At 38.6% G+C, this 12,774-nt stretch overlaps 1 protein-coding gene across 50 annotated transcripts in view; it reads left to right on the forward strand.

Moving 5' to 3' along the window:
* The window catches only part of ATXN10 (ataxin 10), a 215,073-nt gene that overhangs the window by 40,299 nt on the left and 162,000 nt on the right, over window positions 1-12,774 (forward strand). The window lies entirely within an intron of this gene.

The raw sequence follows: 12,774 nt of genomic DNA on the forward strand, positions 1-12,774 counted from the left end.
GCTTGAAATGTGGGCTCTTCAAAGAGCCCCGATGTTATAAGAGGGTTGCAATAATATAAAAGTAAGTGATGGTCACTTCTGCATGCTTCTATCAAATAATTCCATCTGCCTGCTATCCTCAGCCAATGATTGGAAGAAACCTACTTAGCTTTTTATGTAAGCAGTGGTAGAACAGGTGACAAGAGAAGAACATACAGTCTTTAAGGAGATTTTAGAAAAATATCTTCAGTTCTTGCATTGTTTAAGGGCTTCATAAATATTCAGGATCTTCTGCTGTGTTGTGAGAGGGAACAGACTTAATATTCCTTCTACAGTCTATTGATATCTTCAGCATGCTAATTCACATTAACTGTGCTGTTTGAAAGCCTTCTATTCTTTAACCAAAGAAGTTCAGTATTTCAATCAAGAAGTGACAAAGAATTGCCTCATTCATGAGTATTTAAATGTGTAGAACTGTGAGTCTCCAAGTTCACCTCATAATTGCAGTCAATCAGATATGTTCAGATTGTTATGGCAGAAGTGGTTTGCTGCAAGGATTTCAAAGGGACATTGACCAAAGATCTCATAAAGACACTAGAAAAACAATTGAGTTTAAGTTCCTTGAATGGAGCATGGCCTATATTTAGATTTTGTAGCAGTGGAAGCAAGATTAAAGTATGTCAAGTCATCTCTATGCTGAAAGAGCACAAGAAGATAGTAAATTAATCCTCTGCTATTTGTGAAATGCAGAACGAGGTAGATGTGCAAAAGATGGCTTGATTGTGTGTATTAAGATTTAGTTAATTAAAGACTGCTAGAAAGATTCCTTCCATCTTGCCCTGAAGCATTTTCAGTGGGTAACACCACAAAACTGATTGTTTCCATCACATATGCTGATACCGAATTCTAACAGAAGAGAAACCTGTGCCACCAGTGTGATTTTCCTTCTTGCTCCTAAGAGTGTCACTCAGTGGGGCAAGAGGAAGCACTTCCTGAGAGTCACTGTATGTTCAGGTACACACAGAATCTTGCTTATTTTTCTTGTACTGTAATGAAACTGCCTTATCTCACCCTGCTGGTTGTTTTCCATCTTGTTCTCTCCTGTGTCCCATTGGGAAAGGGAATGATAGAGCAACTTCATGGGAACCTGGCACCAAGGCAAGGTCAGTCTGCTGCAGTGTGCTAGTTCCAAATGGGTGAAATAGGTGTAGGAACTCCTGGCAGTTGCAATACACAGGTAATGAAGGGTTTTGACCAAAGCCATTCTTGGCAAGGTAGAACATAATAATAATTACTGCAGAGTCATTGTGGCTAGTTATCACAAATGTCCTCTGAGGTGGAAAAGCAGTAATCTGAGGAGGGACAGAAGAAAGCTCTTTCTTGCCTTTCTGTCAAAATGGTGTTCTTGTCTTATTGTTCTCATTTATGAATTGGAGTATTTTCCCTAACTGAAAAATGAGGAAATAGATAATTAATAGAAGTTAGATATTTAGGGGTTTACTTGCCTGTATAATTATATATATATATATATTCATTCATGTGTGTATCATTTATATATATAGATATGTACATCTGTGTAGATGTGTAATATTAAAATATATACAAGAATACAAAAATATTGTATTCTGTATGGTGCAGTATTCTGATTTCAGTTTTGTTATGCATTCCGCTTGTCTAAATTTAAAAAAATACAACTTTGTTGCTTTTAACAAAAAATTTAGATAGTTTACTGCCTCTAAAGTAAAAATAGCCAGCGTGCTTCATTTCAGTCTAGTTATTTTTGAGTTTTATGTTCAATATTTCAGTTTGCTTTAATATTTTTTACATTATTACAATGTGACTGATATTTGAAGTGCAGTATTGAATTGGCCAGGTTGGACAGGGCTTGGAGCAATGTGGCCTGGTGGAAGGTGTCCATGCCCATGGCGGGGCATGAATTGAGATGAGCTTTCAAGTTCCTTCCAACCCAAACCATTCCATGATTCTGTGATGAGAATTAGCTTCACTTTGTAAAGATGGAATTTTTTGGGATCTTCATAAAGTAGAATAAGTGTTGAATATAAGAGTCTCTCCTCTTTTTGTGCATGTATCATTACAGTCAGCTTTGGTTTGACATTAATCTTACCTATATCAAAATAAGAAGGATTTAGTTTTTGGTCTAGCAATTACTGTTCTAAAGCAAAATTATGGAGCTCAGTGGAGTCATACTGAAGCTGGCAACATGTGTTGAATTTTAATAAGGGGAAATTTGAGCATTTACCTTCAAATCAATTTTTTCCTGTCTTTTTGGAAAACGAGGAGTGCTACCCATGGAGCTGTTCAGAGCTTGAAATTTTACATAGGAGTTTCCAGCGTCTCTAAAATTGTCTTCATCCTTCAGTCCAGGAAATGTATGAGTATGCATTTGGCTTTGGAAATATTGATGGGCTTTATTTGGAAATATTGAAGGCCTTTATTTCAGGCAATTATTCTGTATTGCAGCTAAAAATAATAAAAAAGACAGCAGTGTTTTCAAACAAAAATGCAAACAGTTCAGTGTAGTTAGTCATAAATTGGTATGTTTCCTTTAACCTGCATCTAATTTTTGTTCCCTGCTACCTGAATGCCACTCCCTCAGTATTTTCCAGCCAGCTCTGTTCAGTTGTCTCAGCTCAGCCTGTTCCCCGCAGCTCCAGGCACAGGAAGCAGAGGCAGTTTGAGAGGACACCAACCACTGCCCCTTCTTCAGGAATCTACAATCCAAATGGACAATATGGTGCTTGGGTGTGTCACCTCTTAGTTCCAGCTCTTCAATTATACACGTTCATGAGCACCTTACCATTCAACGCACTTTTTAAAAGGAGCTTTTAGAATTTGTAGCTGCTGGGAAAAATAAAAAAAAAGCTTATAATTCCCCTACAGTAGATCAACCAGGTGTCAGCTGATTGAGGTTCTGATTCAAGGCTTTTTCTCCTCTCACCTTCTGACCCACCATTACTGTCAACCTTTCCTGAAGGCATTTCTATAAAAGTGTTGACCTGCTCCTTTGAAAATCAACTTCAAATGAAAGTGTTTATTATTAAACTCCTATAAAAATTTTCTTTCTTTTAAAAAAATACTGACTTACAGAATTCATAGTTTTTGGAAAATGTTTCCAGTTTTTATGGTTACATAAATTATGCTACAGATTTCATCTGTGGAAATGTACCCTCAAGCTCTGCTCATATGAGATTCTTTTTCTTGTTAATGGACTTGCTAGGAGGAGTTGGCTGTGCTGGCATAGCTTTCCTTTGAATAATTTTTAATAACATGGTGTATATATACTTAATGTAGACTAATGAAACAGTCTTGAAGCAAGAACTCTTTCTATTTTTCATTTAAAATACACAGTCTTGTCGTTATAGGCTGTCATCTGTGGCAAGAAAATAAGTAACAATATGAATGAAGCAAAACAGAACATTCAAAATTGTATAAACAATTGGCTTAGTGCTTTAGTGTGTGTATATTTATATATATATACACACATGCCTTGTTTAGTGCAATAATATTTTCAGGTAACTTAACCATATGAGCGGATACATTTATTATGGAGTTTTTAAAGCAATTTGAACAAAACCTCTGCAAATTTGAAAACCTAGAATTTTGTTTGTCACAGATATAGAAGTTCAGCTAGCAATGGGGAATCGTACTTTTGTAGTACCTGAAATTGTTATTACCAGACTACAAGACATTTAGAGGCACAAATAGTCAGAAAACCCTCTGGTAGTTGTAATTTAGAGGTAAATTAAGAAACAGCTATGCAATCTCCTTGTGTACAGCTTCATGTATGATCTCGCTCAGTAGCCTGAGGCATTAGCAAGCTTTCAGCATGACATTTAGTGCTAGAGCATGCATTCCTCAGTTTTTGTATATCATGCATACCATATATATGGCTTTTATAGACATATAAATCACAACAGCAGGAGTCTTGTTTTCTAAATGTAGAGTTGATCTTAATCTCAACAAGGTGGTTAAAATTATATTAATAAGAGAGTATGATCCTGTGCAAAGGTTATGCTTGGTGAATCATTAAAAGGAAATGTGTATTCTTAGAATTTCAGTTAAATGCAGAGAATAATTGCTCAGCTTTCTGTAAGTCTGGATTGTCAGCAAAGAAACAGTGTCAATGTCACATGAGGGCTGGGCCAGTCCATGGTAGGTACAGCAAGTCTTGGAGGGACCTTTTCTAGCCTTGAGGACAAATTGCAGAGTTTGGCATAGCTCACATGCACATCCCAGCATACTCCTCTTCCTCCCCTCAGTCTTCCCCCACCAAAATCAAGTCACAGAAATGCTTCTCCTTTCCTTGGGAAGAGCCCGTGGGCTGCACTGTGTGTTAACCTAGACGTGTGAATGTGCTCAGGAGCCAGCATCCCCAGGGACCATCTGAAAAATGCAGCAAGGCAGTGCCAAATTCTGGCATCCCAGCTCTGAGTCTGCTCATGCACTCAGGAGCTCTGCTGAAATGAGCTGTATCAACCCAAGCTGAGGTTGCAGCCTTCAGACTTCACTAGTGTATTGTTCACTTCAGATGAGGTTGATTCATTTTGTCCTTCCTTCCACCCTACGTTCCACATCTCCTGCAATGGTTGTTGTAATTTTTTTTATCACACTGGGAGGGATAAGACCTTGGGTCCCATTGGCTTGGGCAATGGAGACTTGCTCCTCAAAATATTCTGTGTGTAAACCTTTGGCAGATTATTGCTAGTTCATTTGCTCACCTCTTGAATCACCATGTGGTTTTCAAGCTGCAATGTGCCCTGCTCCTGTATTAACCTCATGACATTCTCTGCTTCCTAACCTATCCAGTAGTTTGTTTTCTGTGAGAATAGTTCTCAAAATAAAAACTTCTCCCAGCACATAGAGAGGTTTGTTAAGTAGTGCATTTCAGTGCTTGTCTGGGGTGGGGCAGGCATTCAGGATCAGCAGTGGTATTTTAGAGTGCAGTTTGGCATTCTCTAAGTCATATGAGGAGCTGCTGAGAGAGCTGGGGAGGTTGTGCTGGAGAAAAAGATGCTCAGGGGGGACCTTCTTGCTCTCCATAACTCCCTGACAGGAGAATGCAGCCTGGTGGGGGTCAGGCTCTGCTCTCAGGAAACAAGAGACTGGATGAGGGGGAATGGCCTGAAGGGAAACTTTGGGTTGGACATCAGGAGTAATTTCTTCAAGGAAAGGCTGGGCAGGTGCTGGAAGGGGCTGCCAGGGAGGTGGTGCCATCCCCATCCTGGGATGTGGTGGAGTCTCCATCCCGGGAGGTGTTCAGTGACGTGGCACTCAGTGCTCTGGTGTGGGTGGCAAGGTGGGGATCAGTCACAGGTTGGATTTGGTGATCTTGGAAGTCTTTTTCAGTGTTAGTGATTCTGTGGATCTGAACTGTGTGGTGCAACTGAACCATGCTATTTGATGGCTGATGTCTTCAGTGAACATGGGGATGCAGTGTAAGATGCAAGGATTCCGGTTTTATTTGTTGCTATGGTTGTAGGTAATTGCTGGAAGGGGGCAAATACTAAATTGTTACTCTACTGTAACCTAAAGTATCATTCTGCTTGTTTTCTGAATTCTTTTGTGGTTTGGCAGTTTGGGATTTTCCAAAACTATAATGGAAAAGATACAAAAACTTTATGCTGCCAGAGTCACACTTTGTAAAAACTGTCAGTGGAAAAACTTTGTGAGTTACTTTTAACTGCAGTTACATCAGCAAAACGGGTTGCAAATGTCAAAAATGAGCCATGGTAAAAAGATCATAATTCAGATTTCTATTGCAGTTAAAAATGAAGCACCGTTGCTGACAAAATCAGGGTTTTGTCAGTCATCGAGGAATTAATCCTGAATGTATAAAAGATGTGAAAAAGACCCCAAACCAAAGTAAATCCCTTTCTGCTCTGCAGTGTGAGAAACGTGAAACGTTTCAATAATGTGCATACACAGGGATTTCCCCCACTTCTTTATTTAAGCCAATCAGAGTCAGAATTCCAGAATGGTTTGGGTTGGAAGGGATGTTGAAGCTTCTCTTCCCACCCCCTGCTATGGGCAGGGACACCTTCCACTAGACCAGCATTCTCCAAGCCTGTCCAACCTGGCTGTGTTAAAGTATAACATTTGCATTCAACCATACCAGTTTACAAACCTTAGACTAGTACTTTTCTCTTTAAAAAACAGAAAATACTTCTTTCTTGTGCTCATAAACAGTGGTATTTTCCAGATTTTATTTTGGCATACAGTGCTGCCAGCCATTCTGTAACAGGCCAGCAATCCAGAGCATCTTTGTTGCTATTTAACTAATTCTCATTAAAGAAAAAGATTATAAAACACACAGCTGATGAGAAACCAAGTAAAATCTGATTTTAAAAGAATAAGTCAAATATGGAAAATGACATTTGTGGAAATAGTCACCTTTTTTTCTCAGGGTACCATCAAGTGAGAACAGATGCATCATATTAATGAATGTTAGCTTGTTTATGGATTTAAACTTATTTAAACATTTTTTATACTGAAAACTATTTCTCCCATGCCGCTTCTTCCCTTGTTTTAATACTACCAAATATTTTAAATGCATCGCTGAAAGTCTTCTGTTTTCTTTGTTTTGTTTCAGCATGTGAGAAATCATTTAGTCTGTCTGGGATACTCTGATTTTAAGAGAGTATCTTCTTCAGGCAAAGTTCTTAATCATAAGGGGGTTTTATTTGTAAAATGTGTGACTGTTGTCTCAGTAAAATTGTTACTGAAGTAGTTTGTGCCATTAGTTCAATTATGCAGAAATGAATTCCATCTGAGTCATAGAATAATCCTGAGTTGGAAGGGAGCCACAAGGGTCATCAAGTTCAACTTCTGGATCTGGCTTGTAAACAACTAAAACTGAACCAAAAATTTACTCTGTTCATTTTATACTCAATTCACAGTATTTTCTTGGTTTTGGCAGTGCTTACAATTTGTTTTACTTTGCAGTAGATAATTCCTGCAAAAGCACAATACCAAAAAGAGACGTAAGAAATCTCAGCACCCTCAGTAGGTCTGGTGTTGCAACCTCTGAAGTTATCATGGTAGGTTGGAATAACTCTTCCAGGTAATATGGGCAGGAACTGACAGCTGAGTGTGCAGAGCTTGAAAGAGAGAAATAGAAGGATCTTGCTGTTGGATTGTATTTAAAAGAGGACCTGTTCCTCATGAGGAAGTAAAGCTGAATATTTCAACCTTCTTTTACCATTCCTAAATGTCCCAGTGAAGATGTTGGGATCTATTAGTGCATGAACAAATAAGAATTGTACTGAATGATGCACTTATGAAATGATGTGGAGGGAGAGTTGAAAGGGCTTTACAAGACATATTTACACCAGGATTGATCTTTTGTATGGGTTTATAAAATAAAAAGATTGCTAATGAATTACTTTTGAAAAGTTAAAGAAAGTGTAGTTGCTTTGCTTTTGTATTTGAGAGGACATGCCATCAGTTCTATTTTGGATGAAGAATACTTTGTGACTTGAAGGTATCATAAAATACTAGGAAAAAGACATGAATTGGTCTCAGCAGAACAGTGTATGTCTGAAGCTTCTTTCCAGCTCGGGAATCAATTTGTATTTGCATTGGCCTCCTTTGAAACCATTCCCAGTAGGCTCTCCAGTAAAGTGAGACAGCAACTGTTAGTCTTGACAGAAAACAGTTCTTGTAATTGTGAGATTTGGGGTGGCAGGTTTTTGTTGTTTGTTTGTTTGTTTTTCCTTTCAAAAGGCCCATACTTCCATTATTTATGTTTCTCGGAAAACATGACATTTCATATAAAATAGAGTGAGTTTGGCATTGCTCAAAGTGACGTATTATTTACTGCAGTAAATGGGGTTGTGTGGCTGGCTCGGGCTTCTGAGGGCTTCTTTGGTTATTCTGCTGTAAAACACAAGCAGCAAATGCCATTAAATTGTCTGCTCACTGTAGTAGCCAGCTGGGTCCTGCACTTTCCCATTTACTGTGTTTGCAGTATTCTAAAAGGGCATTTTACAATCCTTTCCAGAAACACTTCGTTTTACTATGCTTTAACCTAGTGAAAAATTTAATTAGCATCCAGGATACTTTTGTACTTAACCTGTAACAGAGTGCACATCTTTAACACACATACTAAAAATTAATGGTTCATTCTTTGACCCGTCAGTAAAATCTCGGAAGCTCTGCATGCAAGGGAATGTGGAAGCAGAGAATCGTGAATGCCTTTAATAAATGTCTCTGTGCAATTTCCAGTCTTATAACCTACCAGCTTTCTCCTCTTCTTCTTTTCTCAAGCCCTCACCTTGGCTATGATGTTTGGGGTGCTATACTCAACAACTTATTCTTTACATCTTCTTAAAAATATTTAGCAGTACTAAAGTCACTTCACGATTACAATAGGAAACTCTGAGGAATTACAGGAAACTGCTACCACTTTACTTTTAGCCTTGAGTCTGTCAGTACACTCTGAAGTGCTGTGATTCAGTGTGCTGAACTTAGCTGCATGAAATTAATTTAATTTAGAATTTAACCATGAAACTTAGAAATCACTGGCATAAATAATTATGTGTTTTGAAATCAGCCTTTTTTCACACATATTATTTTCATCATTTGAGCATTTGCTGCAGATGGAATTACATGTCTGACATTGATTTTTAATTTTTTTTTTAATCCTTGTTTCAAAGTGAAACTAAGTGAGAATGTTAAGTAATGCTGGATGCAACAAGTCATCATTAGAGCATGGGAGATGGGATTGGTATTTATTTTTGCTTGCTGAATTCAGAAATTTCCAAGTAATTAGAGACATCCTGGATGTAGGGAGTGGAAGCAATGTCAGAATATAGTTGTGATGTGTGATAGTGATGGCATATATGGCCTCTGTGAGGGTGATGCATTCACAGGATGTGATTTTGGATGGGTTTTCCTCCTTTTCCATTCCTCACACTTTAAGTTGAACACAGCTGGCAGTTTTCAAGGATTTCAGCTGGACTGTGTGTCAGGGAGCAGTAGAAATGTTGTGAGGAGGAAGCAGAAAGGCAGGTGTGCCAGCTATTGGGGAGAAATGAAGCACCAAAGCTGGCCTGAGTAGTAGAGCAAAGTAACAGTCACAAGGCTGTGGTGCTCATTTTTGTCTGGAAGAGTGTGTGATCACTAGTGTAGAACACTAATGAGGAAATCTTCAACACGAGCATTCAGTGGTAATATATTTTTCTGTCAATGTCAGTGATTTTCAAAATTAGGATTTTTTTTACAGATTGTCTGGAATTCTGTTCCAGAAGAAAAGTTATTCTGATGTAATATAAAATGTAAAACAGGAGAGAACGAATGAAACTTTAAATAAACAAAAAATATGCCCAAAAAATAACAAGCCTGTACACACAACCCACAAAACAAACTTGCTCATTTTGAGGTACTCATAAAATGCTTTTTAAAGCTTGACATGGAAAACAAAAATACTGTAGCCACCAAAACAGTGGCAGCTTGCCAGACTGACTTGGAACTTCCTATTACAATGGTGATTAAAAAGGATGAAAGGTATCATGTGATTTGCTGTTCAACATTTATCCCTGGATTTTTTCAGAACTTCAAAGTGAGATGTCTTCCGTTTTCACTTTGCTTTAGAACTAAAGAGGTTTTTGAATTTTTGATTGTCATGAAAAAGTTGTCTCTAGTCACATAACTAATTCTTACATTTAATTTCCATCTGGTTTCTTTTTGTTCTGATGAAAGAAGACAAGAGAATTAAGAATCACTTTTACAGCAGTGGTTGGAAATCAGCAAACTATCATGTGATTACTGGGTTTCGTGGACTGAGCATAGGAGAGTGTGTGACTAGAAGTACATAAATGTATACTGCAGTGTTGATGCAAATTTGTACAAATTCAGCTCGTTTGGAGGGCAGTGTTGAATACTGGGTGATGTTTAGCACCATTTTTCTCTTCTGATGCTGCTGCCAGGATAAGGAAAGGCTACACTAGCAAGTGTTGTGTGTTTCAAGCAAAATGAGTCTGTGTTGGACCTCACTTTATCCACGTCAAGTCGCAGATCTGAACCATAGCAGAGCAAACAGCCTGCGTCTCATGGCCACATCTGTTTGTTGTGGCTTCTGGTTCAGGAGCTGTACGTAAGAGAATAAGAAAAGCTGCATTGTTTAAAAAGCAAATGTTCCAGTTTTGTTACTGTCTCTTGTGGGAGCCTATTTTGAATTCTCAGTTTTGTATTATCATCTCAGTGGCTGGAAACTCCTGCGTTTTGCTCTTGGAAAGACTAGTTGAAAAAATGATTCAGCAGCTGAGTTAGCCTGTTACCCTTTCCTCACAGCTGGACACTCCGCATCTGCTTATTTTGGCTCAGCATGGTGTGCTTGGAACCTTCGTCTTCCCTTCCTTTTCCATAAGGCCAAAACCCTCTTTTTTCTAAACAATTCTCTGAGGAAATGTTTAAGATGTCACAAAGGTACCCTTCATTTAGATTTTAAGATTTATTTTATTTTATTTTTTTTACTTCCAAGAAAGAGGCAAGGATCTCCACTTTTGGGAGAGTTGAAATAAACCTCGTGTCTCTCTGGGAAATAATGGTGAGAGAGAGCAAATATCTTTGAATTAACATAGTAGGAGCAACAGTTTTTGTTGCCATGAGTTCTGAGTGTAAGACATTAAAATGTTAAATACATGAGCAAAGTCATTGATATTGGTGCAAGGGGCTCTCAGACCAGCTAAGCAAGGCTGCTGTGATGTCCTGGAAAGGGAGCCTCTGTCCACAAATATTTCAATAGATCTGCAGAATGTGGTGAGCTCCTATAACAGACTTGATGGCTGCAAGCCACAGCTGCCTGTGTTCTAAGCCAAAGCAACTGTTGTCTGCCGTAGGCCTTGGAATCCAGTAGCATGAAGGCCTAAAATAATCTTTGTATTTTGCAATAGAATATCAGGTGTCTATCTCCTGTCACGTCTGCTGCTTGAAAAAACAAGCAAAAAGCCCAAAACTAAGACTCAGGAATGAAAAAAAAAAATGAAGTAACGTTTTTCAGTATCATCACAGATGCAGAGAAGCCTGCTTGGAAACCTAAGAGCTGCTATGGTTCTACTTTTAGAGGAGAAAGAATCTGGTCTTCAACTAAATATGAGGAAAATAATTGACTTGGGCTTCTTTCCATGGTCTCAGCCTTTTCATTGTTGCTGGAGTGAGATGAAAATGTCTTAGACTCACACAGCCATTCAGAAAGGGATCTTCTGCCTAAAGTTGAATTCAGAGTAGGTTACTCAGGGATTGTCTAGAAGTCTTGAAGATGGAGAGTCCACAGTTGCACTTTTAAATCCATATTTTCCCTCTTTAAACTACTTTGAACCTGAGTCAGAAGAGCAGCTCTGTCTTGGTGACCAGTTCTAGGGGTGTGAAAAGGCTGCCAGCAGGTTCTCCTGAAGCCTCCTCCAGTTCCCTCAGCCTCTCTGTAAGGGCCCTCGAGCAGGTTGTTCCATGAGTGTCAGGGAGGGAAATTGCTTCCCTGGCTCTCTTGGCTGCACTCACACAGATGTGGCTCAGGATACTGTTGATGTGTGTGCCATGAATGTTAATATCTTGATGATTCAGCTCTTGAGAAGTATGTTGCAATTCAATAATTTCAGTAATCTAGGCCACTAAGTCACAAAATACATCCAGTCATCAAGTGTGTTCTGCTACCTTAATACAGTCGTTAGGATTCCTGTGGTGATGCCAGCCCAGCTGTGTTAATGTTCTCTTTCTCTCTGACTTCACCTCCTCCAGGTTTTAATTATTTTAGGCAGTCTAATTTGTCAGAGCAATATGGGGATCAGGTTTACTGTTATGCTCCTTCTTTCGGCCTCGTGAGAATCGGCAAATAGAGCAATGCAGTGGTAGTTAGCAACTTGTTTTTTCATGAAGGTATCACTAAGGCTGTGGTTTGCTGTTCCCACATAACTTTGAAGGAATCTTGTCATATTCTGGCAGTAACTTTTTGAAGTGTTGATAGATCCTAATTAGAATTGTACTTTTCCAATCTTGTTTGAATCAAACTGGAGCATATTATTGCACAGTTTGTTTCTGTTGACAGCACTTGATCCCAATTAACTTCTACCTTTCAGCATTTCACTGGTAGGAAAGAAGAGGTAGCACTGCAGGCACATCAGAGTACGGCTACAGCCTGAACATCAAAGAAGCAGCATATCCCAAGCACGTGCAAGTGCTGTGTTACTTAAAGGTCACTGCTTGTTCAAGCTTTGAAGTATGATATTGTGTGTTGTGCCTGGCCTTTGGAGAAAACACAAACTTTTAGTGGAAAGAATGGATATTTTTAAACTTGCATTATTAACTGTATTTCATGTAGGTAAAGTTAGGCATGTTAGCACAGATGTGGAAGGTAGATTTTAAGACCTAGCAACACTCTTTGCTGCTTATATATGTAAGCATTGCCTGTCTGTCACTGCTGCTTTCTCATGTAGCTTGAGACTCTGCAGTAACATATCTGAAAAGGAACTTAAAAGAGCTCATCTTCATGTCTGAATTCAGTTTTATTGATCCATAGGCTATTTGGGTTTTCACATCTAAATCTATTCGACTTGCCTTTCTTTTCACAAAACCTGTGTTTCAGAAAGCTGAGGATGCTGCAGTGTAAATTTTGAGATTTATTGTTTTCATTGGAACATAAAAATGCATCTTGTTTGGGGAAAAAAGATGGAAGAGAGAACACCATCATCAAGCCATGGCCTAAATTGGCATTATGTTAAATTCCTTTAACTGGCAGTTCTTGGTTTGAAATTAAATTTTAAGAAATTAAAGAACTAAAGA

The sequence above is a fragment of the Lonchura striata genome, chromosome 1A (genome assembly GCF_050655825.1).
Source record: "Lonchura striata isolate lonStrDom1 chromosome 1A, ASM5065582v1, whole genome shotgun sequence".
Classification (NCBI taxonomy): domain Eukaryota; kingdom Metazoa; phylum Chordata; class Aves; order Passeriformes; family Estrildidae; genus Lonchura; species Lonchura striata.